Source organism: Ctenocephalides felis, unplaced genomic scaffold, assembly GCF_003426905.1.
Source record: "Ctenocephalides felis isolate EL2017-DRISC unplaced genomic scaffold, ASM342690v1 CF-g0.4_SCAFFOLD_03572, whole genome shotgun sequence".
In the NCBI taxonomy this organism is placed as follows: Eukaryota; Metazoa; Arthropoda; class Insecta; order Siphonaptera; family Pulicidae; genus Ctenocephalides; species Ctenocephalides felis.
Window position 1 is genome coordinate 43,967,382 of NW_020539726.1, and position 11,915 is coordinate 43,979,296.

Here is an 11,915-nt window from a genome sequence, read left to right on the forward strand (position 1 = left end):
GATATAAGTGAAAGAGTGAGGATTTTTAATGAGAAAGTCATGGTGTTAGTTAGAGAGTCAGGATTTCTAATGAGAAAATCAGACTATAAATTAGAAAGTCAGGTTTTCTAATGAAAAAGTCAGAATGTAAGTTATAGAGTTATGATTTCTAATGAAGAAAATTGGATCTAAAGTCAGGTTTTTCTAATGACAAAGTTAGATGATCAGGATTTTTATGAAAAGTCAGGATGTAGTTTGAGAGTCAGAATTTGTAAGAGAAAGTCAAGATATAGTTAAAGTCGGGATTTCTAATGATAATGAAGTCAGGGGGTAAGTTAGAGAGTCAGATTTCTAGTGATAAAGTCAGGGCGTATGTTGGGGTCAGGATTTCTAACGAGAAAGTCAGGATATGTGTTAGAGGTCAAAATTTCTAATGAGAAAGTTAGGCTATGAATTAGAAAGTTGGATTTTAATAACAAGTCAGGATGTTAATTAGAGAATCAGATTTCTAGTAAAAAGTCAGGAATAAGTTAGAAAGTTAGGATTTCTAATGAGAACGTCAGGCTATAAATTAGGGAGTCAGGTTTCTAATGAAAAAGTCAGAATTAAGTTAGAGAGTTAGAATTTCTAATGAGAAATAAGGATTTAGGTTAGAGAGTCAGAATTTCTAATAAAAGTCTGTGAAAGTTTGAGAGTCGAGATTTTTAATGAGAAAATCAGGCTATAAGTTAACAAAAAGTCAAGATTATAATAATAAAGTGAGGGTGTAGGTTAGAGGTCGCGATTTTCAATAATAAAGTCAGGATTTATAATAAGAAAGTCAGGGCGTAAGTTAGAGAGTCAGGATAAGTAAAAAGAAAGTCCTAATATATATATATATATCTATATATATATATATATATATCAGAAAGGCATAATGTACGTGAAAAAGTCAGGATTTTTTATAACATACTTATTCAGGATGTATAACCAAAAGCTAGGACTTGGTATGAGGGAGCTAGGATGCATATATTGTACAGTGATATCCTTTACTATGTTAAAGAACGTCCTGAAATATTATAGGCCTACGAAAGTGGTTTAATTGTAGAAATTTATAAAATTTGAAATAGTACACTATGCTCTTAGTCCTAAGTGCATGATGTTAATAAATACTAATTAAATTAATGAATTTGTAAAACAACTTAAAAATTTGCTAAATCTCAATTAATATGAAAATGCCACTTGCACCTAGGTCTTATTTTTTATAACTTCTTGTTGAGTAAGTTATAGTAATTAAATCAAATTAAAATTATATAAGAAATTCAGGATGTAAATCAGAGTCAAAATTGTGTGCAAAAGAATAAAAATGCCTATGGAAGGATACAACTACAGTACCTGTATAGATCATATATTTCTAATAATATCATATTTTCTATAATATTTCTCTTAATTCAAGCTGCCGAGGGATCCCTGATGCAACTGGAGAAAACTGGATATCAAAGACCAAATTGCAGGAATATGGAGAAGACATCGACGATGAAGAAGAAGAAGAAGGAGATCAATTCGAGGTCATAGACCAAGGAGGTGAGTTTAACCAACAACTGTCCAAAACAAATCCAAAACCATACATATAAATAATTATCTATCTCAACTGCTGTTTTATTTCTTTTCTAGGAGAAGTACCAGAAGAAGCAGGCGATTGGATGTTCTCTGACATGATTGAAACCGGAGGCGGCATTGGTAAGTGGTTACAACATACTTGACTAAAACTTCTAACAACATCTCAAATAATTTATCTTCATATATATAAAAATAAGTCGGGTTTTCCTTCCTGACGATTTAACTCCAAAACGCACGAACCGATTTTCGACAATTTTGCATTCGTTGGAAAGGTCTCGGGCTCCGCAAGGTTTATAGATATATAGAAAATTAATGGTGCAAAGCATCGTGCCATTTAGGAAATCATTGTTTTTCACATGGACAGTTACAAGTTGCCTGCTCACGAGTTGGAAAACCATCCGCTTTGTTTGTGTTAAACGTCAGACCAAAAACAAAAAATGTGGTTTACCAAATGGCACTTCAATGAAACGGATAATTTGCGGATTCACTTTCATTTACTTAAGAGAAGTTCAACTAAAAAACTATATTTATAATTTCAGATCAATTGACAATGATAAATTTACCTCCGTCCTTGACTCATACTCCGACAGTGACTTCTTCAGTTGAAGATGAATTTGTCGAGAAAAAGGTGGAAGCTAAGATTACTGAGATGAAGTTCTGGCAAGACTGCCCAAATGACCAGGGATGAAGCAAAGGTAATAAAATAGTAATGGTAACATAAGAAAAGGTTACAAATCTATCTATTTACTAGCTAATCCGGCAAACGTTGTTAAGTAAGGTATATTCTAAACATTTTTCTAGAGAATCAAAAATAGTAATACTTTAAGTGTATAAGGACGTGTTGTTCGAATGCTATATACAATGAAGTGATTATCAAACATTAAACCCCATTAGTGTCTATATATTGTCAATACAATCACAGTGGAAGTTTTATACACTTTTTATAGAAAACATGGTATAATCCATTCAATCCAAGTCTTTTTTAGTCTTTAGATATGATTACGTTTCAAGTTTTTCAGATTCTTTTTGGATTCTAGATTTTGTGTATAAACGTAAATAATAATACTGAGCTCATACAAAATTTTTAAATTTCTAGTAAGAGAGATAGAAAATGAATTAAGTATTTCTTCTTTGACCTGCTTTTTCAAAGATTCAAATAACATTCGATGAACTGAAGTAAATTTAATAAAAGTATATATATAGAGCAGGGCGAGGTACAAAGATCCAAATTGACTTTGAGCAAATATAACTATATTATGGAAACCAAACCAATTACATCACAACAAATGAAACATTTAAACCAAACAATTTTCTGACTACGTTCAGTTAAACCTCCAGCTATTTTATCATTGTATGTGCTTTTTTATGCCTTTCAAAAATTTGTTATCTAGACCTTTTAACCACATAGGCGGGGTGACTTGGAACGGCCAGGTGGCAAACAGACTTAATGTCTTATTTTAATTCTAAAGGTATTTTACAAAATAATTACATTTTCAACTAATGCTAAAAAACTACCAACGAAAGAAAATACTTTTAGTATGGATTTTCAAAGATTACCGTTTATCTTCCGATAGCAAAGTCATAAGAAACAAGGTTATAGCTGGTTATAAATCTTTTTTCCTCTACTTTTAAATATTGTTGCTAAACAATGCTTAACTTTACTGGTTTTTGACAGATCAGTGGTGGACCTTTTTAACCCCGGACCTTCATAAATTACTATCTATTTTTCGATAAATTCTGGGAAATTATGACTGGAAAAATGTTATTCGACAAAATGTCAATTTGATCGAACCAAATTTAGGTCCTGAATTTAAATAGCATTAATAAAATATAATATAACCTAAAAAATGTTTTATAAATAATAAGTATATAATTGTACAAATGAGATTTTTCAGAGCACCGTGTTTGAGAAAAATATGATTTGCAAAAAAAAGAGTGCTACAACGCCAAAAAGTGCATTTTCATATTAACATTTCAAAAAAGATGATATTTTGAGTTTCTAGTAACACTTACAATCCGTTTAATAACGTTTTTGTGTATAAATAAAACTACAGACAAAATAACTTACTACAATTTAATCATAATTAAATAATATTCACGTAAAACATCCTATTAAACGTAATTGAACATCATCTGTCAAAAACTTTTGACATTTGACGTATTAGCCTCCGCCCATTGTTTTGTTCAAATTACGCTTCTACAAAACATTTCAAATTAAAAATGTAAAGTTTTTACGCAATTTTGAAATAATATCTCACCTTTCCGACCATCTCTGGATTGGCACGAATTTTTCAAGACTAAGACTGGCCAAATCGGTTCAGCCGTTTTCGAGTTTTAGCGGATCATGTGAAGTTTATATTTTCATCAAAAAATCCGATTCGCTAATTTTATGTTTTCTCGACGTTTCAAACCATTCTGAATCGAATGAGACCAAATTTGGAAAAAGTATGTGTGTGTTTGTGTGTGTGAACAGATTTTTTTGTCGTAAATCGACGTTTTCTCAAAAGCGGCTGAACCGATTTCAAAAATTTAAAAGCCATTCGATGTATCTCGATGAGGACTATTATTTGTCAGTTTTGTGCGACGATCTGCCAAGCCGTTTCTTTATAAATAGCAGAAAAGTAAAAAAAAATTTCGTCTACGTTTTAGCCCGCAATTCTGAATCGATTTTGAAAAATCAAGAACTGTTCGAAAGATATTAGTTGGGAATGATACTGATTAGTTTTAGGTGAAAATCTACCGAGTCGTTTTCTTGTAATTAACTGTTGAAACAAAAATTGAAGCCGATGTTTATGGAACTTTTTTTGGCGATATATATATCATAGTCTTATAGAACTGACAAGTAGTTTAATTCTAAAAATTCATCAAAGTTTGAGAAAATGAGTAGTTTTTTTGACGTGTGTTAAAATTAAAAATAGACGACTTACTTGGTATAACGATAGAGTTCTTGGTTTTAATGAACATACTGAGCCATCAAAGTCCTATGGAAACTGGTTCATTTATAATAATTGCTGATTTTTGAAAATTTGCTTTAAAAAAATACTCCGAGTTAACGTGTTCGTTCGTGTTCAATTATGTGTAATAAATCCACTCGGAATACTTTTAATCACTCATAAATTAATTTATTTTTTATTGGCTAAGTCGACTATTCACACATATCGGGAAGTTCATGTAACTTGCCTCAAGGCTAAATACCAAACCAACTAGTTATATATAATTCGTTTATTTACCAGATCGCGATACGAGAAGGAATGATCGAAAGACAACGCCTAAAGACCAAGAACGCCCTCCTGCAAGCACTTATGGTCAGAGCTTTAGCAAAACGAGAGGTAATAATCAACAAAGAAAAATTTAATTCCAACCAACATCTCTCACAATTTTTCTTCCTCCAGCCTCCTCTAAAAGATATAGCCACCGAGCCCGGCATATGTCCTCGTTCCGACAATGTGAGCCTTTCCTTCGACTTGATCGCATCGCCTCCGATGATATCGCGTTCGTCTATGATCGGATCGCGTCGATCGGCTCTGGAGGAGCAGCAGGGGATTTCCCCGGCTGCCGAAACAGCCGCCAAGTGCAGGAAGTACGCTGAGAAGCTGCGCCAGTACGCCGAGGAGAGGAAGGACGAGATAGAGAAGAGACAGTACATGCAGGTAGTAATAATAAATAGTGGTGCATGGCATCGTGCCTTAAAGAAAATTGCTGGAACTTCCCGTACCGTAATGAAATATTCGAGGAATTTAAACGTTTTCAAATATATTATTACAAATATCTACAAATATTGTTATATCTGAGCAAATCAAATGTAAATCATAAATAAATCAATTTATCTCCAGAACATTAACAGTCGTCATTTCATTTAGAATTCAATTTAAAAAAAAATAGTTGCCTAATTTACACAAAATTGAAAAAGTGCTCCCGTATAGTCTCAGTCTAAACGCATTTGCAAATAATTCTGTGCGACATTTTCACTTATACTGTGCTTAGCTTGGCGGCATTTTCACATTTTTCAATAGTTTTCTCACAAAATTGGAAAAGTGCTCCAGTACATAAACAGTCTAAACGCACTTGAGTAAACATTTGCACCAGAGTGGCGCTTAGACTGTGCTTAGCCTGGGTAATTTTTTGAATTTTTAATCCAAAATTACAAAAATATTTTATGAAAAATAAAAAAGATGTTAGAATTTTTTATCCTCAAAAGCAATTGTTTTATCAATACGAGCAGACAGTTTTTAGATCATTTAAATCGGACGCTTAGTTCACTCAAAAACTGCCATTTTTTGTACATTTAGCTCTGTATCTTCGAAATGGCGGGACTTGTCTTTGCCATAAACTAATCACCTCTTCTCCCAATCATTAAAAGTTGAATGTTCTTTAAATCATTCAAATCGGATACTCCGTTCTCTCAAAAACTCGATTTGTATTTTCTGCACTCTTTGCTCCGTATCTCCGTAATGGCTAGACCTGTCTTTGCCAAAAACTAATCAGCACATCTTCTTATCAATAGAAATCGAATGTTTTTTGAATTATTTAAATCGGTGTTTAAATGATCAATTTAAATGATCGGTGTTCCCGAAATCGTCGACGAAAATTTGTATCCACACACACACACGCACACACACACGCACACACACATACACACACACATACATCCATTTTTTCTAAGGTATGCCAAAATGTTCAGGAACCTTCAAAACGTAGAGAAATGCAAAAATTTTCATTTTCGATTTTTTAACTTCCGTAGGGCGAAATATAGTAATCGCAAATAGATCGAAAATGAAATTTATATATCTTTACGTTTCAAAGGTTTTTTAACATTCGACGATTCGACGATTTCGGCAACACCGATTTAAATAATTCAAGAAACATTCGATTCACATTGATAAGGAAACGTGCTGATTTGTTTTTGGCGAAGACAGGTTTAGCCGTTCCGAAAATACGGGGCAAAAAGTGCCAAAAACGGTAACTCAGTTTTTAAGAGAACGGAAGGTCCGATTTTAATGTTTCAAAAAACATTTTACTTGTATTGACAAGATGAATAATTGGTTAAATTTTCATAAAGGCAGGTCTAGCGGTTTCGGAAATCTAGTAAAAAAAAGTAAAAAAAAATGCTATTTGGCGGTCAAAAATAATCATTACACATATGCACATCAAATTATCAGATATTTTATAGAGATTTTAACAATAAGTATGAATTTTGTTTACATTCCTATGGGTTCCGTACCAATGTTTATTCATTAGACGGCGACGCGGCGCTTACGCGCTTTGACATTTGTCTCTATGCATTTAAAGCTGTACGATTGCTCTGAAAAAAAGTTCAGAATTTCCAAAATATGTCAAAAAAAAAAATTTCTCAAAAATCTAATTTTTTCGAAGTAATTTTTTTTTTAAATGTTAATCGTTTTTAAAAAAAATAATAATATTTGGTACGGGAAGTTGCAGCAATTTGCCTTAAGGCACGATGCCCTAATTGCCTTAAGACAGAATCCCACTTACAGCTAGTTTGCAATTACTATAATTTACCCCATGGGAAGTTAATAACTACAAATTATAAAAGACATGCTAACTGAAATTACTTATTGATCATTCTATTAGGAACGTCTGATGACCCTGCGTGAAGCCAAGACAAGAAACGGCGCCTTCTGCGAAGAACTGATGCAACAATTTGCTGCCAGACTTCGGGAAATCGGCACAGGTCTCAAGAGCTCCAGAACTGGGAACATCATGCCGGAGAAAGTAATAAATTATCAATTCATGCTACTACATATCAGTCTCTATTACCATGTGGTTTTCTACTTTTTCCAGTACCTGGTTCGTCTTCTGGACAGACAAATGCGTTCCTGGAGAGCTTTGGCAAATGAGCGAGTTAGTTACATCCGAACCAGAGACCGCACCAGGGAAATGGAGACGAAGGTCGCTAATCGGGAAATTATTTCCGAAGGACTGACTGTTAGTCTTTATGAAACGATGACGCTTGCCAAGATATCCTTCACGGACAAGATTGAAGGTAACTAAAAAAAACTGGCAAACAGAAAAATTGTTTTATAATTAACTTCCCGTAGGGCAAGTTATAGTAATCGCAAAAAAAATCGAAAATGAAAATTTTTTATATATCTTTACGTTTCAGAGGTTTCTGAACATTTTGGCATACCTTAGAAAAAAAATGTCATATGTGTGTGTGTGTGTGTATGTATATGTATGTATGTATGTGCGTGTGTGTATGTATGTGTGCGGATACAAATTTTCGTCGACGATTTCGGGAACACGGATCAACCGATTTGAATAATTCAAAAAGCATTCGATTCGTATTGATAAGGAGACGTGCTGATTAGTTTTTGGCAAAGGCAGGTCCAGCCGTTCCAAAGATACGGGGCAAAAAGTGCCGAAAACGGTAACTCAGTTTTTAAGAGAACGGAGCGTCCGATTTTAATAATTCAAAAAACATTTTACTTGTATTGACAAGATGGAGAACTGTTCAATTTTTATGAAGGCAGGTCTAGCGGTTTCGGAGATCTAATGATAAAAGTAAAAAAAAATGCCATTGGCGGTCAAAAATGATCATTAGACATATGCACATCAAATTATTAGATATTTTATAAAGATTTTAACAATAAGTATAACTTTTTTTTTACATTTTTATGGGTTCCGTACCAATGCTTATCCGTTAGACGGCGGCGCGGCAGTTGCGCGCTTTGACATTTTGTCTCTAAGCAGATAAAGCAGTACGATTGCTTTGAAAAACAGTTCAGAATTTCCAAAGTATGTCAAAATGAAAAAAAATTTTTTTTTCAAAAAAATTTTGTTTTCAAAAAAAATTTTTTTTTCAAAAAAAGTAATTTTTTGTCAAATTTTTAGTTTCTCTCTAATTTTTTCGAAGTAAAATTTTTCAGAAATGTTTTTAAAAAATAATTTTTGGCACGGGAAGTTCCAGCAATTTGCCTTAAGGCACGATGCCTTAATTGCCTTAAGACAGAATTCCACTTACAGCTAGTTTTTTTTATTATTTAAGAACGTGACGAGGAATTGTCCCGAATGCGTGACAAATGTCGTGGTGACATGGTGAAGGCCGCCCACGTGCGGGAAAAGGCGGCGGCGGTCGCCGCAGACACCGCCACCGCCAGGGAGGAATTGACTGAGCTGAAGGCGACATTCCAAAGCGTAAATAATATACTTACATATATTATATACTAGCTGACCCGGCAAACGTTGTTTTGCTAAGTAAGGTATATTTTAAACAATTTCTACAGAATCAAAAATATTAATACTTCAAGTGTATAAGGATATGTTGATTGAATGCTATATACAATGATATATTATAAAAACAATAAACCCCATTAGTTTGTCTATATTTTGTCAATACAATCAAACTGGAAGTTTTATACACTTTCTATAAAAAACATGCAATAATCCAATCCAAGTCTTTCTTGGTCTTTCGACTTATTGATTACGTTTCAAGTTTTTCAGATTCTTTTTGGATTCTGGATTTTGTGTATAATTGTAAAATAACACTACTGAGCTTTTACAAAATTTTCAAATTTTTGCGAGGAGAGATAGAAAATGAATTAAGCATTTCTTCTTTGACCTGCATTTTGAAAAGTTTCAAGTAACATTCGATGAATTAAAGTAATTTTAATAAAAAGTATATATGTAGAGCACAAAGCGAGGCACAAAGGTCCAATTTGACTTTGATCAAAATAAACTATATTGTGAAAACCAAACCAATTACATCATAACAAATAACACATTCAAATGAACAATTATCTGACTACATTCATAAAACTGCCAGCTACTTCATCATTGTAGAAATGTGCTTTTTTGATGTCTTTCAAAAATTTGTTATCTAGATCTTTTACCCCATATACAGGGTAACTTGGAATGGCCAGATGGCAAACAGGTTTAATGTCTTATTTTAATTTAAAGGTATTTTACAAAATAATTACATTTTAACTAATGCTAAAAAACTACCAACGGAAGAAAATACTTTTATTATGGACTTTCAAATATCACCGTTTATCTCCAGATAGCAAAGTCATAAGAATCAAGGTTATAGCTGGTTATACATTTTTTTCCTCTACTTTCAAATATTGTTGTTAAACAATGCTTAACTTTACTGGTTTTGACACATTGGTTGTGGACCTTTTTAACTCCGAACCTTCATATATTACTATTTATTTTTCGATAAATTCTGGGAAATTATAACTGGAAAAATGTTATTCGACAAAATGTCCCTTTGATCGATGCAAATTTAGGTTCTGAATTTAACTAACATAAATAAAAATATATATAACCTAGAAAATGTTTATAAATGCCAATGAGTATATAATTATACAAATGAGATCTTTTAGAGCACCAAAGAGTGCTACAACGCCAAAAAGTGCATTTTCATACTAACATTTTAAAAAAGTTGATATTTTGAGTTTCTAGTAACACTTGCGGCCCGTTTAATAACGTTTTGTGTATAAATAAAACTACAAACAAAACTACTTACTACAATTTAATCATCAATAAATAATATTCACGTAAAACATCCTATAAACGTAATTGAACATCATCTGTCAAAAACGTTTGACATTTGACGTATTAGCCACCGTCCATAGTTTTATTCAAATTACGCTTCTACAAAAATTTTCAAATTAAAAATGTAAAGTTTCTACACAATTGAAATAATATCTCACCTTTCCGACCATCTCTGGATCGGCACGAATTTTTCAAGACTAAGACTGGCCAAATCGGTTTAGCCGTTTTCGAGTTCTACCGAATCATTTTATCGACAGCTCCATTTTATATATAAGATATATAATCATATGTATGTTTTATGATTTTTATTATCTAGTTGCGTGGGCAAGTTGCTCGTCTCAGACAAAAACGTGGAGCAATCCGTCTGGAGATTGAACACACAAAAGATACACATGGACTCCTCCTCAAACCAGCACTTTTATTACAAGATTATAAACTCAGCATGACAAAGGTCTGTTAATTCTTAGATACTAGTATTTATCATTCGATATCATTATTATTTAGAATATCCTGATGGTTGATCTGTATTTTTATTCCATAAACCAAATGCTACTATTATACATCAAGTGGGTCGGAGCGTAAATTTAGCTTCTTCTAGAGTAGATCACAAATAATAATCAAATTATAAAACTATACATTGGCGGTTTTGATAGAACACCTTTTGCTATCTTTTTGGATATACCAAAGTTACAGCTCTTAAAATTTTTGGTTCTTGTCGGAGACAAACTAGATCGATGTAATTTTTTTTTAGTTTTGCTATATTTTTAAATTTTAGGTCGACCAAATGAAAGTTAAGCTGGAGCAATTGAAAACCGAATATGCACAAATTCGTATGAAGTTACAACTAATTCGATCGATGCAGATGGCTAAAGCTTCAAAATCTATAACGAGACTACCAATGTAATTATACATAATATATATATATATATATATATATATATATATATATATATATTAAATATTAAATATGAACAATACAACACTTTTTACCACACATTTATTTGGTAATTACAGACGTTTCGAGACCATTGTATGCCTCATCTTCAATGTAATTTCAAAAACAGTTTCTTATATACTACACATTCTTCAATATTTTATTTAAATAACATTTAATTTTTGAAAATACATGTAACACCAACTATCACTTGCAAAACTTGACACAGTACTAAAACATGTGAAACGTACAGAAATATTTTATATAAAACTTAAGTATCGAGATGAAGAGACAGGATGAGTACAACTATAATGTAAGCAAATGTAACTATTTTGAAATTACACTGAAGATGAGGCATATCATGGTCTCGAAACGTCTGTAATTACCAAATAAAGTGTGTTGTTGAGTGTTGTATTATTTAACATTTATTATTCGTTCCACTCATATCACAAAATTCTATATATATATATATATATATATATATATATATATGTATGTATATATTTCAATTTCAGTTCCCAGAAATCAGATTCAACACTGCCCTCGATACATCATTCACCAATACGTAGAAGAGATTAAAAGTCAACAAACATAGATATTTGGTTTAAAATATTTTAGTAGTAAATATATATAATATTACAAGACAAGTTTTTTTTTAATTTAAAAATGTATTTTATAAAATATTATATAAAATCTATACATATTTATAAATGTAACAATATAATTTCTCATCTATAGCTTTTCATTTCAAAGTCACTTGCTGAATTTATATTTTTTATAAAATCTAATTTTAGTTCTTTATTTAAAATATCAAAAAGTATAAAGCCTATTATGTATCATTTATATATAATTCAATTTTAAATCTAGATGTTTAATATCTCTACTAGTA